This window comes from Macaca thibetana, chromosome Y (genome assembly GCF_024542745.1).
Source record: "Macaca thibetana thibetana isolate TM-01 chromosome Y, ASM2454274v1, whole genome shotgun sequence".
Taxonomy (NCBI): domain Eukaryota; kingdom Metazoa; phylum Chordata; class Mammalia; order Primates; family Cercopithecidae; genus Macaca; species Macaca thibetana.
In genome coordinates this window covers 12946178-12966227 of record NC_065599.1, presented here as the reverse complement: position 1 = coordinate 12966227, position 20050 = coordinate 12946178, and the positions used below count along the sequence as shown (strand labels likewise).

The following is a 20050-nucleotide window of genomic DNA, read 5'->3' as shown; positions in this document are numbered from 1 at the left end:
ATTCTCTATGTATGTATGTATGTATCTATCTATCTATCATCTTATCTATTATATATCCACCTGTCTTCCTATCTATCTAAAACTCTATGTTTAAAACCTTGACTTCTAAAATCATTATAATAGACCTTATTTAATGAACACGCATTGTATGCCACCCTTTGCTTATCTTATTTCTTTTTCTTCATGCCCATTTTGAAAGATACATACTATCCCTGTTTTGCAAAGTGATGTTCAGAGATAAATAGTTTGACAAGAGTCACACTAGCCAGCCAATAAACCCTTCAGCCTGATTCAGTCTTGAAGATTTCTGAGGATGACTTCACCATACCATTGGTTTACCAAGTAGGGATGATGTGAGGGTACTTGTTTGCTTGTTTGTTTGTTTGTTTGAGACAGAGTCTCACTTTGTCATCCCAGCCTGGAGTGCGATGGCGCGATCTCGGCTCATGCAACCTCTACTTCCTGGGTCCAAGCAATTCTCCTGCTTCAGCCTCCCAGGTAGCTGGGATTACAGGCACCTACCACCATGCCAGGATAATGTTTGTGTTTTTACTAGAGACGGGGTGTCACCCTGTTGGCCAGGCTGGTCCGAAACTCCTGACCTCAGGTGATCCTCCCGCCTCGGCCTCCCAAAGTGCTGGGATTACAGGCGTGAGCCACCGCGCCCGGCCGAGGGTACGTGTTGAAAATGCAGATTCCTTTAGATGTTGGTGTGCATGCACGTGTGTGCCTGCCTGCATGTGCGTGTGACTATAAAGAAATAGAATGATAAACAATTGGGGGAGGAGATAGAACTAGTCTCTATCTTGAACGTGATGCTGTTTACATGTTTCAAAAAAATGTGTTCAAATTCATAGAACTGCACATCACGAAAATCAATTTTATAGTATGATAATTTAAAATGTAAAGGTTTCGAAAATGTTGAAAAAAAATGCAGATTCCTAAATCCTATTCCAAGCCTCCTGAAACATAATCTCTCTTTTAAATAAGATGCCACGTAATGGACACAGATCCCAAGAATGTAAAGTCTTATTTTCCATTCATCAGAAAGTGAATGTCTACGTTATATAATCTATAATCTATAATCTATTATTATATTATATTATAATATAATCATATTATATAAATAATACATAAATATCATATTTATATATAATACATAAATATTATATTTATATAATATATAATATAAATTAATATATATATAAATATATAATATATATATATATAAATATATTATATATATATATATAATATAATATTATATATATATATATATATATATATATATATATATATATATAATATATATATATATATATATATATATATATAAATATTATATAATCTATAAATAATATATATATATATATATATAATAAAATAATTATTTTATTATTATATTATTATATTATAATAACATAATATATTATATATTTATATTATAGATCTATTATATATTATAGATAATATATAATATATATAATTATAGACTGTGTATAATTACATATACAATTATATATTATAATTACAGACCGTGTATAATTACATATATAATTATATATTATAATTAGACTGTGTCTTGTCTCTACTGCCTTGTAAGACTCCCCCAGCTGCCTATTTTATTGAATATATATTTTTTTACCTACGTGCATTCTTCCCAGCTTCAGTGAAAGATGTAAAACGTGTATTTGTAAATTAACTTTTCTGAAACTGCACTCTCAGTGCCGTTTTATCCACTCTCACTAGCCTTGTTTCTCCGATAAGTACGATTTTATCCACAGCCATCCTTCCACGATTTTTGCCATGTGGCAGCTTTTTTTTTAACAAAAGAACACCTTTCATGTCAAATAAATAAACCATCGAGTATCACGGTTGTCCAGATTCCTGTTCAGTTTTACAAAGCTTCTTTAAATTGGTATATTATATATAAGCCTTTCTCCAGGCATTTTCTTTCTACGACGGGTTGGATGTACAGGGATCAAACGGAAAGCAGAGGGAGGAGGAGGCCTAGGTGATGAGTCAGGAAAGATGCTTTAGGTGTCTGAATGTTAGAGCACAGTGACACAAGATAATACAGAGTCTGTGACTGCACCATGCCAATACCCTGGTGAAAATCGATATTCCTCTTGATGATTCTGCAACTTGGAATGAGGTGTTTCCAACGGAGGCACTGTTGACATTTGGGGCCAGGTAATTCACCGTGTTGGGATCTGTCTCACATGATGTAGGATACTGAACCGTGTCCCTGAGCTCTACCCACTAAGAAACTAGTAGTGTCTACCACCTCCTCCCTGCTCGTGATAACTAGAAATGTCTTCAGTCATTGCACAATGTCACCCATGGGGCAGAATTCCGACTCACTTTTTTTTTTTTTGGACACAGAGTCTCACTCTGCCCCCCAGGCTGGAGTGCAAAGGCACAATCTCAGCTCACTGCAACCTCTGCCTCCCAGGTTCATGCCATCCTCCTGCCTCAGCCTCCTGAGTAGCTGGGATGACAGGTGCCCGCCACCACGCCCGGCTAATTTTTTTTGTATTTTTAGGGGAGATGGGGTTTCACCGTCTTAACCAGGATGGTCTCGATCTCCCGATCTCGTGATCTGCCCGCCTCGGCCTCACGAAGTGCTGGGATGACCGGGGTGAGCCACCGCGCCCGGCCTCGGACTTCAATGTTTCTTATACTATTCTCATTATTAAAAAGAAGCAAAGAATAATTATATTAATTTTATATATATTATTATAAAATTTTTGAATAAGCAAATTTGAAAATACAGAGTGTGTCCACAATGAGGAAGTATTGTATTCTTGAAGACTACAGGGCCCTAAAACATTACTATGTAATGGGATCCCTAATATTGTCTCTCATGTGGTAGAAGCTGCCCTCATTGTGGTCTGAATGTAGGGGTCCTTCCCAAATTCTTATGTTGAACTCTGCACCCCCAGGTGATGGTGTTAAGAGGTGGGGCCTCTGAGGTGTGATGAGGTCATGAGAGTGGAGCCTTCTGAATGGGATTAGTGCCCTTAGAAAAGGGATCCTAGAAAGCTCCCTTGCCCCTTCCACCATGTGAGGACACACCAAGAGGTCACCATCTATGAAACAGGATAGGTAAGTGGGTGGATAGATGAGTGAATGGATGGATGGTAGAGAGGACAAATGGATGGATGATGGATGGGTGGGAGGGTGAATTAATGATTGTATAGACGGATAGATGGTTGGATGGATAGATGAATGCATGACGGATGAGCAGATGAATGGATGGATATATATGGATGGATGGATAATATGGATATATTAATTATATAATATATAGAGGACAGATGGATGGGTGAGTGGGTGGATTAACGGTTGTATAGATGGATAGATGGCTGGATGGATAGATGGATGCATGATGGATGAGTAGATGAGTGGGTGGATGAATGGATGGATGGGTGGATGAGTGGCTGGATAGGTATGTAGATGGATGTATGAGTAGACGGATGGATGGATGACAGATGGGATGATGGATGGATAATGAATGAGCGGATAGGTGGATGGATGGATGAATGGGTGAATGGGTGGATGGATGGGTGGATGAGTGGATCAATGGGCAGATGGATGAGTGGATGAATGGTTAGATGGATGGATGGATGTGTGTATGAGTAGATAGATGGATGTAAAACGAATGAGTGGATAAATGGATTGGTGGGTGGATGGATGGGTATATGAGTAGATGGATGGATGATGGATGGATAGATGGATGGATGAAGGATGAGTTAAGGAGTGGATAGATGGATGGGTGGGTGGATGGATGGATGGAAGATGGATGGATGGATGGGTATATGAGTAGATGGATGGATGATGGATGGATAGATGGATGGATGATGGATGAGTTAATGGGTGGATAGATGGATGGACAGATGGGTGGATGCATGGATGGATGGGTGGATGGATGGTGGGTGGGTGGGTAGGTGAATGAGTGGATGGCTGGGTGGACAAATGAGTTGATGGATGAATGGGTGTACAGATAAGTGGATGGGTGGATTAGTAGATGGAGGGATGGATGTGCTTGTGAATGGAAAGATGGATGAATGGATAAGTAGGTGGGTGGATGGTTGTATGAATGAATAGATGGACGGATAGGTGGATGTATGATTGAATAGCTGGATGGGTGTGTGGATGAATGAAGGGATAGACGAGTAGATAAGTTCAGACATTCTTTAACAAAAATGATTTTTATTCTATGTGTTCCCGTTTACTCTGCCTTCACCTCGTCATCTTCAAAGACAATATATTGGTTTGCAGACATTCAAGAAATTATTTTAGAAATGTGCTTTGGGAACAAATAGACACATCTCATTTCTTATCCACTCCCCAGAGATAACTGCCGTGGTCACTTAATGTCCTTCCAGAACATTTTCCGCACGTTTAGACACATTTGGACCTGTTGTTGCACCTGTGTGACTTGTGAAACCATTCCTAGTGTCCCATCGTACTGTAGTATGGAGATTCTTCAAGTTGCTTTTGTCACTCAGCAATCTGTGTTGGAGATATGCCCTAGCCACACACAGAGGCTCACTTTCTGCATTTTATCTGTTCAATGTTATCCACAGGATGGATCCCTCAGGTTCCCCATTGGGCGAACAATTAAACTCTACCCGTTTCTCTGCTATCACAGCCTTTGCTGCAACAAGCATTTCTTCCTTATACTATGTCGTGCCTGAGTATGACAGTTTCTCCAGCGTAGATACTTAGAAGTGGGATTGCCTGGTCAGAAGAAAACGTGCATTTAATTGTCATGGACAGCACTGACTTTCCCTCCAATCTGTAGCTCCAATTTCCCGCTCCCACATGAGGAGATAATTGCCTGACATCCTGCAACCACTTGCCACGATCACACTTTGCAATGTTTTCACTGTTATAGGCAATTGTGCAATCATGTGCTCTTTTCGTTTGAACTTGTAAAAATTTATTATAGAGAGCAAAAGGCAGGGAACTGTCATAAAAAAGGACAAATAATGATGTGTGTTACTAGTCATTCCCGTAAGGAAATGAACAGGGGAACCAGTGTAGGAAATGCTACTTGTGATGATGATATTGCAATGTATTGAATACTTACCATGTGCAGTGACACAGTCTTATCACTACTGCCTTGTAAGACTCCCCCAGCCGCCTGGGCTCCCCATAGCGTTGCTCACATGGTGCTTTTACACAGTCATATATACATATAAAATATAAAATATATATATTTCACAGATAATATATAATTACATGTAGTATCTACATTTTATAATGATCTACAATATATGATTACAATACAATATATAAGTATCTACAATATATAATTACATGTAGTATCTATATATTTACATATGTTATATAATATTGACATATGATATATATATATATATATATATAATATAATATTATAATATGTATATATATTAAATATATTATATAATAGGTATATATATATATATATATATATATATATCAATATTATAGCTATATTATATATTAATAGATATCATAGATTATAGATTATATACATTATATACATATAGATCATAGATAATACACATTGATTTATTATATTATATACATTATATTATAAATTATTATATACATTATACAATGCATATAATATATATATATTAATTATATATAATATAGCATATAATGTATATGATGTATATATAATATATATATAATAATATATATATATATATATTATATTATATAATATCATATACATAATATATAATGTATATAATGTATATTATATATAATATACATTATATATTATATTATATATATAATATGCATTATGTACATACATTAATGTATATTACATAACATACATTATACACATTTATATATATTATATATTAATAATATACATTATGTATGCTATATAATATATATATAAAATTATATATATCATATACATTGTATATTATATATATATTAAATATAATAGATTATGGATTATATACATTATATAATATATCATATAATATATATATAATTTATTATATATGTTATATATAATGTTATATATTATATATATATATTATATAATGTATATAATCTATAATCTATAATAATATATAATATATTATTATATTATATTATAATTATATTATTATATAAATCATATATAATATATAAATATATATATAATATATAAACAATATATAAATATTATATAATATATAAATGATATATAATATATATAAATGTAATTATTTTATTATGTTATTATATTATATAATAATATATAATATATTATATATTTATATTATAGATCTATTATATATTATATATATATAATATATAATTATACAATTATAGACTGTGTATAATTACATATATAATTATATATTATAATTAGAGTGTGTCTTGTCTCTGCTGCCTTGTAAGGCTCCCCCAGCTGCCTGCACTCCCTAGACTGTTGCTAACATTGTGCTTTTACACAGCCATATATACATAAAATATAAAATATAAGAATATAAAATGTATACATTTTATAGATAATATATAATTATATATACTGTATATATGTTTGTATATACTATATACTATATAATATATATAATATTATAATACACTATAAAAATAGACATACCCAAAATATATATACATACACATATATATAGATTTTTTTGAGATGGAGTCTTGCTGCCATCACGGAGGCTGGAGTGCAGGGGCACGATCTCAGCTCACTGCAACCTCCACCTCCCGGGTTCAAGCGATTCTCCTGCCTCAGCCTCCCGAGTAGCTGGGATTACAGGCACCCACCACCACGCCTGGCTAGTTTTTATATTTTTAGTAGAGACGGTGTTTCTTCATGTTGGCCAGGCTGGTCTTGAACTCCCGACCTCAGGTGATCCATCTGCCTCGGCCTCCCAAAGTGCTGGGATGACAGACGTGAGCCACCGCACCCAGCCGAATTGTGCTGTTAAGACAGAGTGAGAACGAGCTGACTGGGCGTGGTGGTTCATGTCTCTCACCCTAGTGCTCTGGGAGGCCCAGGTAGGAGGATCACTGGAGGCCAGGAGCTCAAGACCAACCTGGGCAACATAGCAAGACCCCTAGCTTTCTCTGAAAAAAAAAAAAAAAATCAGCCAAGCATCTGATTGGTTTCATCAGTGAGGTGTGATCGTGCCACTGTGCTCCAGCCTGAGTGACAAAGCAAGACCCTGTCTTGGAAAAAACAAAACAAAACCAAAACAGAAACAGAGAAAGAATAAATTATCATAATGCTTAATTTTTTGTGCCTTTGTTTACCACTGAGAACTGAACTGGCCTTCCCTTGGTAATTGAGCTATGAGTCTGGATTATGTGGGTAACTGTGTTGCAGTCATTTCTTCTTTGATTTCAGTGAAACTGAGTTAAATATTTTGCACACAAATGCTGCTTCTAGGATCCCAACCCACCGAAACAGCTTAGTTACGGCAGGTAATCTCTTGACCTCATGTCTGACGTCTTCCATGTGTCGACAAAACAAGAAGGTCAAAATATAAGTGGAGAGGTTGACGCTTCCTTCCGGACAATGCCCTGCCACTGTCTGCAAATGTTGTGTCTGAACTGGGCTGTGCCCACGACTTTCCTCCTGTATCGCGAATGAGTTCATCAGTTCAGAAAGATACACAACGGCTATTGCTGGAATGGGGAATTGTGTCCTGGGTGACGCCTAGGATGGAATACAGGGCAAAAAAATACATTAATATTTGAGTCTTCTTAAGAAAGTCTAGGCCGGGCGCAGTGGTTCACGCCTGTAATCCCAGCACTTTGGGAGGCCGAGGAGGGTGGATTGCCTGAGGTCAGGTGTTCGAGACCAGCCTGGCCAACATGGTGAAACCCTCTCTTCATTAAAAAACACGAAAATTAGCCAGGAGTGGTGGCAGGTGCCTGTCATCCCAGCTACTTGGGAGACTGAGGCAGGTGAGTCTCCTGAACCTGGGAGGTGGAGATGGCAGTGATCTGAGATCGCACCGCTGCACTCCAGCCGGGATGATGAGAAAATCTGTCTCAAAAAACAAACAAACAAACAAAACACCCTTTATGCTCTTTTATTTCAATGGTTTACGGAACCAAGGAGCCTATCCTGTCAGAGCTTGCATTCAGGCATGGAGAAGACACCATTGAGGAGGATGAAAATGATTTACAGTCACGTGGAAAAAGAAACTTGGGCGCCCAAAACACAGCCAGGAAAATGAGGGTAAGGGAAGTATTTGAATTTGACTAGCAATGCCAAGCCGCAGATACATGAGTTCACAGGACTGTGGCTGTTCAGACGTCAAGGGTGGACAGAACCCGGCCAGTCAGCCCTGACACCTGCACCCCAGGGCAGTCCGTCTACAAATCGGTTCCTGATTCCTCTACCGGGGACTGTAGTCCACTGTCCTTGCAATAGTTTGCTGAGAATGATGGTTTCCAGCTGCATCCATGTCCCTACAAAGGACACAAACTCATCCTTTTTTATGGCTGCATAGTATTCCATGGTGTATATGTGCCACATTTTCTTAATCCAGTCTGTCACCGGTGGACATTTGGGTTGGTTCCAAATCTTTGCTATTGGGAATATTTGACTTTTTAAAAAAATTAAGTGCTGAGAGTTTGTATAAAAATTTTAATATGATGTAAAATTTATATTTCTATAATTAATATAAAAACATTTGTTGTATAGTTAATAAATATTTTGAAAACATTAATTGTATTTTTAATAAATATTTTGAAAATATTACAAAAATATTTTAATTTTATAATATGTTAACAAATATATTAAATATATTTATGATTTTATAAATATATTATAATAAAAATATATTAAATACATTATAAATATAAATATATAATATAATAAAAATGTTAAAAATATAAATATATAATATAGTACATTTTAAAATATTAGAAAATATATTATAATTACATTATAAATATTTTGTTTATAATTAGTATATAAAAATTTATTAAAATATTTATGATAATTATTTTTTAATAATTTAAATTTATTATATTAAATATAATAATTTTATATTTTTACAGTTACTATGAAAATATTCAATAGTAATTTATTCTGACAGCTCTCAGAATTTCAAAGCTAGTATTTGACTTGCTTCTTAAACAAAAACCAAATATTTGATTTGCTTCTTCACAAAACACAAGTAGTAAGAGTTTGTATCAAAAATCTTAACATGACACAAAAATGAAAGCCAGAGAGTTAATACATCAGGAGTCCGGATAAACTTTTTTTTTGGGCGTGTGGGATTTTTATTCATAGATTTTTTTTTAAAAAACTCCTTATACATCTCATCGTACATTTTCGTGCTTGAGGATTTCCTTTGACGTTCTCGTCGGCTGTTGGAGCAAGATAAGATCCCATTTGGGGTTGTCGTGGATGAACCGCTTCGCTGAGGATTTGCAAAATGGGATGTCCAAGGTCACTTTGCTGAGGATTTGCAGAACGGGGGGTCTGAGGTCGCTTTGCTGAGGATTTGCAGAACGGGGGGTCTGAGGTCGCTTTGCTGAGGATTTGCAGAACGGGAGGTCTGAGGTCGCTTTGCTGAGGATTTGCAGAACGGGGGGTCTGAGGTCGCTTTGCTGAGGATTTGCAGAACGGGGGGTCTGAGGTCGCTTTGCTGAGGATTTGCAGAACGGGGGGTCTGAGGTCTACCTCCGTGGAAGCTGGTGCACCCGCGGACCTCGCCGACACGCGTGGGAGTTTAGCACGTTCACCAACAGGCAAATGAATCCGTGTGTCTTTACGAGTCTTCTGCAGTTATCAGACGATCCACCGCGTCCTGTCACAGCCCAGATGAGTGACAAGCCGGTACCGACAGAGAGCGAGACGTGTCTGTTACTTCGCTGACAGCCCCGGCACCTTCTGCAAAATGCCTCATTTCCTGCTGCCTCATTTTCCGCTGTGAGAGTCAGGTGGCTTCCTTTGGTCTCCACAGGAAACAAAATGATACATTCACGGGGTCTTCCCACGCTGGGAGAACGGTGGAGAACCCGAAAGGTGACCTGGGCTAGCTGGGAGCACCTGGGTAACGCTTGTGTGCGAATTCTTCAGCATCCGTAACAGCCTGGTTTGCAAACTCAAGGGAACTGGGGGCGCTGGGAGATTCCTGAAGGCAGGTGTGTGGTCGGAAGGGTGTGAAACGACCCAGTTCATTTCCTGTGTTCACAGCTGGTTACCACAGATGCCTGGTGTACAGGGCGTGGCTCTTTTCTCAGGTGAGCGCCCCACAGCCAAGTTATCCCAGTCCGTCTGGGTCACCTGCAAACGGATGCACCATTCATGTCCCACCTTGGGGGCTTGTTCTTTTCTGCAGCGCACTCCTGGCTTATACCTGCGTGCTCAGATGCAGGGGTAGATAGAGCATTTTGAGGACAACTGTGGCAATGTGTCCGGTGGCCATGACCCAGTCGGACCCAAGAAAGTGCCTTCTTGCTCTCCTATCTTCTGGAAGTGCCTCTCTCCCTTGCCATGGACAGGCTGGCCACGTACTGCTCACTGTGGCTCTTTGAGATACGTCATCTCCCCATTTCACAGATGAGGAGACTGAGGCTGAAGAAGAGCCAGTCTCATTCCTCAGCAGTAGTCACGGGGAGAGTTGAGCTGACTCCCAACCTGCTCCCAAAGATAGAACTAACAAATGCTGGCAACGTCATGGTCACAAATGCTGGCAATATCATGGTCACAAAGAGTGTCATCAACTCCGGATAGCAACCAGGTCTCCTGATCAGAAAACCTAACAGGTGTTGGTTTGATAGATACATCCATTCGGTGTGTCTCCGTCTGTCCACCTATGCATTCTCCATCTATCCATCTATCATCTCTCCATCCATCTATTCATCTGTCAATCTATCCGTTCATCTATCCATTCTTTATATCTGTCTCTCTGTCTATCCATCTATTTATCTCCATTTATCCATCATCCGTCTATCATCTATTTATATTCTGTCATCTCTCTCTCAATCTTCTATCTATCCTATCTGCTACCTAAAGCTATCTGTCTTCTGTCTATCTAAGTATCATCTGACTGTCATCCACCTACCTATATCTATCATCTCTCTAGTTCTCTAGGTCTGTCTATATATCTATCTATATCATCTCTATATCGGTCATCTATTCCTGTATCTATCTGTCATCTATCTATCATCTATCTACCATCTATCTATCAATACATCTATGTATCAATCATCTATGTCAATCAGTACATCTGTCAAAGTATCAATCATCTAACTATATCAGTACATTTACGTATCAATCATCTATCATGTATCTATCTATCTATCTATCATCTATCTATCATCTATCTATCAATACATATATGTATCAATCATCTATGTCAATCAGTACATCTGTCAAGGTATCAATCATCTAACTATATCAGTACATTTATGTATCAATCATCTATCATGTATCTATCTATCTATCTATCTATCTATCATCTATCTATCTATCATCTATCTATCATCTATCTATCTACCATCTATCTATCAATACATCTATGTATCAATCATCTATGTCAATCAGTACATCTGTCAAAGTATCAATCATCTAACTATATCAGTACATTTACGTATCAATCATCTATCATGTATCTATCTATCTATCTATCTATCTATCTATCTATCTATCTATCTCAGTACATCTGTCTATGTATCAATCATCTGACTGAAGAAAGGGCTTGGAGACGGAGTCGATGGCACCAGCATAGGAGAGGCAGGATGTGGGTCCCATTCCTTGAAACCTCTGTCTTCCTCCTAATTTACAAGTCCTGTCTGAGATTCTCCTCTGGTGTTTATTTGCTGTTTTTCTTGTGATGCCAGATGTCCAAGCATGTTTTCACATTGGTTTTGAAGGTCCTGATGGAGAACATGTGCCTGGAGATAAATGTGCTTTAACCGAATATGTGTCTTCTGGAACACTCTCCAGATAGCTCTAGCCAGTGAGAAGTAAGGACAGCTGCTTCCTTTGGACCCTACAGCGACCATTGTTTGTCTCTACCTGCACAACCTCTATCTCTCCTCAAGGTTTAAGCAACCAGTTTCCTGCAGGTGAACATCCTGACACCATAATTGGTTCAAAGATGGGTGTAGGACTTATTGCAAGCCCTGGATTTGTGTAGAAAGTGAGCAGTGTAACAGCCTGGGAGGAGGTCCTAGAGGGACTTGAACAAGGTGACTTATCAGAGAGAGAATCTGAGGAAAAGGCTCAGAACTTACCTCTAATCTCTTGCAGGTTGAACCCAACAATTCAATGGAAAACCAGGGCTCATAGTTTCTGTTGGGACAGTCCACATTTTCCAGCCTCCTGAAGCAGAGAGTGGAGAAGAATGAAGAGGAACTGGGGAGGTAGAAGCTCTCTTGGGTTTGTGGTAATACTTGAATGAGTTAGCCCTTTTGAACAAACTGGACATTAAGAAGGTGTTGGTTACAAATGAGATGTTTCCTGTGTTACTAATGGACACCCGGAAGAGGTAGGGTATTAGAAAGGGTATTAGCTGGCCGAGCTCAGTGGCCCAGGCCTGTAATCCCAGGACTTTGGGAGGCTGAGGCAGGTGGATCATGAGGCCAGGAGATTGAGACCATCCTGGCTCACACAGTGACACCCTGTCTCTACTAAAAATACAAAAAAAAATTAGCTGGGCATGGACACAGGCGCCTGTAGTCCCAACTGCTTGGGAGGCTGAGGCAGGAGACTTGCTTGAACCTGGGAGGCGGAGGTTGCAGTGAGCTGAGATCGTGCCATTGCACTCCAGCCTGGGCGACAGAGAGAGACTCTGTCTCAAAAAAAAAAAAAAAAAAAAACACACACAAAAAAACACAAAAAAAACCAAAACAAAACAAAAAAAAAGGTATTAGCTTCCATTGGCCGCTGTAACAAAAACGATGACAAATATCATCTTAGTTTATTTTGTGCCTCTGGTTAGGTAATTTATACACAATGGGAGTTTATTGGTCCCATGGTTCTGAGGGCTGGGAAGTCTGAAGTCTGAGGTTGAGGTGCTATGTCTGGTGAGGATCTTTTTGCTACATCATCCATTGTGAACAATCTCTTCCAGATACTTCACATCCCCACTTTGGAGACGAAGAAAATGAGGTTGAAGAACGGGCAGTCTTATTTCTCAGCCCCAGTGATGAGTGGAGCTGGGTTGACTTCCAACCTACTCCCAAAGATAGCATTAAGAAATGCTGGCAATGTGGCGGTCACCAATAGCGATCATCAACTCCAGATGGCAAGGAGGCCTCCTTAACTAGAAAACCTCACAGCTATTGGTGAAGGAAGGGCACAGAGTTGAAGTCACCATGGTTGACCCCTTGAAACCTCCATCTTCCCTTTGATGTACTGCAAGCCCTGCCTGAGGTTCTCCTCTGGTGATTTTGTTTGCTGTTTTTCAACTGGACCAGTTCCAGAGCCCAAGCAAACTGGGGCAATGATGAGGGGAGGGTGTGATGGATAGATAGATAGATAGATAGATAGATAGATAGATAGATAGATCAATGATAGAGATGGATAGATAGATAGACAGATAATAGATGGATGGATTGATAGATGGGTAGGTAGATATATAGATAGATGATAGATGGATAGATTGTTAGATGGGTAGATAGATAGATGGTAGATGGATAGATTGATAGAGGGGTAGATCGATATATAAGTGATAGTTGGGTAGATAGATAGATAATAGATGAATAGATAAATGATAAATGATGGACAGATAGACAGATGATAGATAAATGATAGATTGAAAGTTAGATAAATGAGAGATGGATAGATAAATAAATGATAGATGAATAGATAAATGAGAAATGATGGACAGATAGATGATAGATGATAAATAATTAAATGATAGATGAATAGATAAATGATAGATGGATACATAAATGACAGATGAATAGATACATGATAGATGAATAGATAAAATACAGATTGATATATAAATGATGGATAAATACATAAACAATAGATGGATAAATAGATACATGATAGATGAGTATTTGATGGATAGATAGATAAGTAATAGATGAATAGATAAATGATAGATGGAAGATAGATAAATGGCAGATGCTTAGATAAATAAATGATAGATGAATAGATGAATGAGAGATGATGGAGAGATAGATGATAGATGGATAAATAGACAAATGATAGATGAATAGATAAATGATGGATGATAGATAAATGACAGATGGATAGATAGACACATGATAGATGAATAGATAAAATATAGATGAATATATAAATGATGGATAGATACATAAACAATAGATGGATAAATAGATACATGATAGACGAGTATTTAGATGGATAGATAGAAAAATAAGTAATAGATGAATAGATACATGACAGATGGAAAGATAGATAAATGATAGATGAACAGATAAATGATAGAGGACGGACAGATAGACGATAGAGGGATAAATAGATAAATGATAGATGAATAGATAAATAATAGATGGATAAATGACAGATGGGTAGATAGATCCATGATAGATGAATAATAAAAGATTGATAGATAAATGATGGATAGATACATAAACAATCGATAGATAGATAGATGCTCGATGGGTATTTAGATGCATAGATCGATAAACAGACAAGTAATAGATGAACAGATCGCTGATAGGTGGACAGATAGATACTAGATTTCCAAGCATATTTTCGCATTTTCATCTTGGTTTCATAGGTTCTGATAGAAAACACGTGCCTGGAGACCAATGTGCTTCGAATTAGGACTTTTTTTTCTTTTTTCTTTTTTTGCCCCAGAAGGTTAAGAGAGTCCCATGAATGGAACGTGGGAGGGGACCTGTTTAGTGTTTGGAGCTGGCTGTTTAGTGTTAGAGAGGCTTCACCACGACTCGTTGAAAATCAGAAAAGGGACGTAGCATCTGCTGGATGCTAAACAGGTGGTCCCCAGAGCAGGTCTGGAGGTGAGGGTTGCAGGGTTGATGTGCAAGCAGCAAGACAGGTGCTTATTTGGAGAAGTACGTGTGAACCAGTCGCCCTCCCCACCTAAAGGTGTTCTGGGTTTGAGGAGGTTGTTCTTGCTAATTCATGCAGCATGTGACTAGTTGCATCAGGGATGAGACAGGGTAGGTAGGTGTGTACATACCTACCTACTTACCTAGTAGCACGTAGTAGTAGGCTACCTACCTAGTATGTACATAGTTAAGTATGTACATAAATATATACATAGATGGTAGATAGGTAGGTAATAGATCAATGGCGGATAGATAAATAGATACTGGATAGAGAGAGAGATAGACGATGAAGAGAGAAATAGATGATGGATAGAGAGAGAGGGATACATAGATAGATGACTGACTGATTGATTGATTGATTGATTGATTGATAGAGATAGATACATGAATACAAGAGCCGTACACATGAAGGTGTGCTTACATGCAGAGATAGATGATAGAGATAGATATTATGTAGATAGGTAGATAGAGGAGAGATGATGGATAGAGAGGAGATAGAGAGATAAATGCTGGATAGAGAGACAGAGAGATAGAGATAGATAATGGATAGATAGGTGCGGTACATACGTGTAGATAGATAGATAATAGGTAGATACATAATACATGATTGATGGATAATAGATGATAGGTAGATAAACAGATGATAGGTAAGTAGATAATAGATGATTGATAGACAATAGATAGATGATAGATAGATTAAATAGATAGGAAGATGATAGATAAATGAGAGGTAGGTAATAGATAGGTAGATGATAGACAGATTAGCTAGATAGGTAGATGACAGATAGATGATAGGTAGATAGACAGATAATAGGTAGATGATAGACAGATAGGTAGATAGATAAATGGTAGATGAATATATAAATGATAGATGGATAGATAAATGATAGATACATAAACAATAGATAGATAAATGGTAGATGGGTATTTAGATGGACAGATAGATAAATGGATAAATACTAGATGAATAGATAACTGATAGGTGGACATAGAGATAAATGATAGATGGATAGATAAAAGATAAATAAATAATAGATGGATCAATAAATAGTAAATGAATAGATAGATAAATCATAGATGGGTAGATACAAGATAGATAAATAATAGATGGATAGAAAAATAGTAAATAAAAAGATAAATGATAAATGGGTAGATAGATGGATAGATAAGTGATAGATAACACATAGATAGATACATAGATAGATAGATGGATAGATAGAGAGATAGATGGATGGATAGATAGATAGATAGATAGATAGATAGATAGATAGATAGACAGACAGATAATAGGTGGATGACAGGTGAGAGAGAAATGGCTGAAGAAAGGGAGAGAAAGAAGGAGAGAGATTTGGGGTCATTAGATAGCAGAGGAAAAGCATGTACACAAAACGTTTGCACCATCTGTAGTGGAATATCTATATATATAAATACACAGAGAGAGAGAGAGAGAGAGATAGAGAGTCATCCGGCAGCAGAGAGAAAACCCACCCAGGGCCGAGGTCATGCTGCAGGCTGGAGAGAGACGATGAGTAATGTCTGACGTGACAGGTCATTTTCTGCACGTCTGGAATCCAGGCCTTGTTTTTTCATCCACATTGTGGCCGTTGGCTACAAGCTGACCATTGACCGTCTCTGGAGAGAGATCCCTGGATAGAGCAGACCGAGGCCGTTGGGTGACTTGTGTTATTTGGAGATTTCTGTGGATGCTACTGAAACCAGATGTAGTGAGGTATTGTCGTCTCACTGCACTCCAGCCTGAGCGACAGAGCAAGACCCTGACTCTTATAGAAAATAAAAATAAAAAATAAGGCCGGGCGCGGTGGCTCACGCCTGTCACCCCAGCACTGTGGGAGGCCGAGGCAGGTGGATCACTTGAGATCAGGAGTTCGAGACCAGCCCGGCCAACATGGTGAAACCCCGTCTCTCCTAAAAATACAAAAATTAGCCGGCTGTGGTGGCAGGTGCCTGTCATCCCAGCTACTCGGGAGGCTGAGGCAGGAGAATGGCTTGAACCCGGGAGGCGGAGGCTGCAGTGAGCCGAGATGGTGCCACTGCACTCCAGCCTGGGTGACAAGGGAAAAACTCCATCGCGAAAAGGAAGAAAAAGACAGTCAGAGGGAGGAAGGGAGGGAAGGGAGGAAACACTCAAGTCAAGTGGGTTTTCTTTCTTTGGGTTTATTTTTTCTTTCTGAGCAGAAGCCACCAGCAGAACTGAAAATTGATTTGCTTTGTTTTTTTTTTGACATGGAGTCTCGCTCTGTAGCCCAGGCTGCAGTGCAGTGGTGCGATCTCAGCTCACTGCAACCTCCGCCTCCCAGGTTCAAGCCATTCTCCTGCCTCAGCCTCCCGAGTAGCTGGGACGACAGGCACCTGCCACCAAGCCTGGCTAATTTTGTATTTTTTAGTAGAGATGAGGTTTCACCATGTTGGCCAGGCTGGTCTCGAACTCCTGACCTCGTGATCCGCCCGCCTCGGCCTCCCAAAGTGCTGAGATTACAGGTGTGGGCCACCACGTCCAGCCCATTATTATTATTATTATTATTATTTTGTATTTTTAGTAGAGACATGGTTTTATCACGTTGGCCAGGCTGGTCTCTATCTCCGGACCTCATGATCCACCGGCCTCGGCCTCCCAAAGTGCTGGGGTGACAGGCATGAGCCACCGCGCTCGGCCAAAAATGGATTTTAATTTCCTAAATATCCTGCCTGTGGGAGAAAGTACCTTCGTGATCCTACAGGAGCTAATTTCCACCCAAATCCTCAACGGCTTTGGGGCTCTGGCTATAGCAGATGATGTCACAGTGACGCAGCCGTCGTCCTGTGTGGAGGATGGTTCCCGTCCGTGTGCTCTGTCCTGGCCAGCAAAGAGGTACAGGTACCAGGTAAAATGTGTGTGTGTAGATCACGCATAGACTTGGATTCTGGGTCTTCATAAAAAGTTTAAAGAAGGCCCGGAGTGGTGGCTCATGCCTGTCATCCCAGCACTTTGGGAGGCCGAGGCGGGCGGATCACCTGAGGTCAGGAGATCGAGACCAGCCTGGCCAACATCGTGAAACCCCGTCTCTACTAAAAATACAAAAATTAGCCAGGTGTGGTAGCACAAGCCTGTAATCGCAGCATTTTGGGAGGCCGAGGCAGGTGGATCACAAGGTCAGGAGTTCGAGACCAGCCTGGCCAACATGATGAAACCCCGTCTCTACTAAAGATACAAAAATTAGCCGGGCGTGCTGGCAGGTGCCTGTCATCCCAGCTACTCAGGAGGCTGAGGCAGAATTGCTTGAACCCGGGAGGCAGAGATTGCAGACAGCCGAGGTCACTTCACTCCAGCCTGGATGATAGAGTGAGACTCAGTGTCAAAAAAAAAAAAGTTTGAAGATGGAGGGGGAAAGAGGAGAAAGAAGAGGAGGAGGAGGAGGTTGGAGGAGGAGAAAGAGAAGAAGAAGGGGGAGGAGAGAGACAAAGAGGAGGAGAAGGAGGAGGCGGTTGGAGGAGGAGAAACAGAAGGACAAGGAAGAGAAAAAGGAGGGGAGGAGGAAGGAGAGGAGGAGGGGAAGAAGAAGACACAGAAAGAGGAGAGGGGGAAGGAGAAAAAGGAGAAAGAGAAAAAGGAGGAGGGAGAGGAGGACAGGCAGGAGGAGGGAGAGAAACAGAAAGAGGAAGAGGAGGGGAAGGAGGAGGAAGAGAAAGAGGAGGAGGAGGAGGAGGAGGAGCAGGGAGAGGAGGAGGGGAAGGAAGAGGTTGGAGAAGGCGGAGGAGGAAGAAGAGAAACAGGAACAAGAGGAGGAAAAGAGGGAGAAGGAGGGAGAGGAGGAGGAGAAGGAAGAGGAGGAGGAGGAAGAGAAAGAGGAAAGCGAAGAGGAGAAGACGGAGGAGGAAAAAGAGAGAGGAAGAGGAGGGGAAGAGGAGATCGGAGAGGAGGAGGGGAAGGAGGAGGGAGAGAAAGAGGAGGAGGAAGAAGAGAAACAGGAACAAGAGGAGGAAAAGGCGGAGGAGGAGGGAGAGGAGGAGGGGAAGGAGGAGGAGGGAGGGAAAGAGGCAGGGGTGGAGGAAGAGGGGAAGGGGGCCGAGGAAGAGGAGGAGGAGAAGGTGGAGGAGGCCGAAAAGGGAAAGGGGGGCAGAGGGTGCAGACGGACTCCGGAAAGCGGGGCCCCCTCACCCCCGTCCCGCCATAATAAAGACGCGACGCTTTTTCTTGCTGAGAAAACACGAAGCTGTGTTTCTCCTTCCCCAGAGACCCTCCGCAGCTCCCCCGGGAGCCGCTGCAGCCCGACCTAAGCCAGATGCCTGCGCTGATCCCCTCCCTGTGAACCTGCTCTCCCCACGCCGCGGCTCCCCGCCCGGGCCACGTCTGAGCGCTGCCAGGAGGCTGAGCGGCAAACCCTAATGAGGGGCAGGTGCACCCGGAGACCGGCTTCCCACAGGCCCGTCGCTCCCTCCCGCGCTGGGAGTTCTCTCGGGCCCCGTTTCCCCCCGTCTCTGGCAGGAACATGCCGCCTGCGCCCCGGAGCTTTGCGAGGTCTCGGTGATAATAGCAAAGGTCTTTGCCCCGCAGGGAGAATGACTCATCCGCGCTGCATCCCGGGCGGATTCCGGAGTCCGCAGTAATTGCAGGGCGGACCCTCTGCCCCGCACAGGGCGCCCCAGCTCCTCCCCCGTCCTCCATCCCTGTCTCCGGCTATTAAGACGGGGCTCTCAGGGGCCTCTAACTGGGGCAGGTATATCCGCCCTGCAGAGGTGGACACTCTCTGTTTCCATTTATGTTCCCTATCCAAGGCAGGACGTGACCCTGTTTTATGGATTTTCCAGGCCGCTCTGCCCTAGATACAATTTTCTCTGACATTAAGAATACATGGAGAACCAAATGCATTTCTCCTCCTCCTCCTCCTCCTCCTCGTCCTCCTCCCTCCTCCTCCTCCTTCTTCTTCTCCTCCTCCTCCTTCGTCCTCCTTCTCTTCCTCCTCCTCCTCCTTCCTCCTCCTCCTCCTCCTCCTCCTCCTTCTTCTTCTCCTCCTCCTCCTTCGTCCTCCTTCTCTTCCTCCTCCTCCTCCTTCCTCTCTCCTCCTCCTCCTCC

At 40.7% G+C, this 20050-nt stretch overlaps 1 protein-coding gene across 1 annotated transcript in view; it reads right to left on the bottom strand.

Moving 5' to 3' along the window:
* LOC126947137 (serine/threonine-protein phosphatase 2A regulatory subunit B'' subunit beta) overlaps window positions 1-19450 on the bottom strand; it is a 209458-nt gene extending 190008 nt beyond the window's left edge. Inside the window, exon 1 of the mRNA XM_050777760.1 lies at window positions 19447-19450. The gene's annotated coding sequence lies outside the window, so the exon portion shown is untranslated. The remainder of the gene's footprint in view (window positions 1-19446) is intronic.
* Between the last annotated feature and the right edge of the window lie 600 nt (window positions 19451-20050).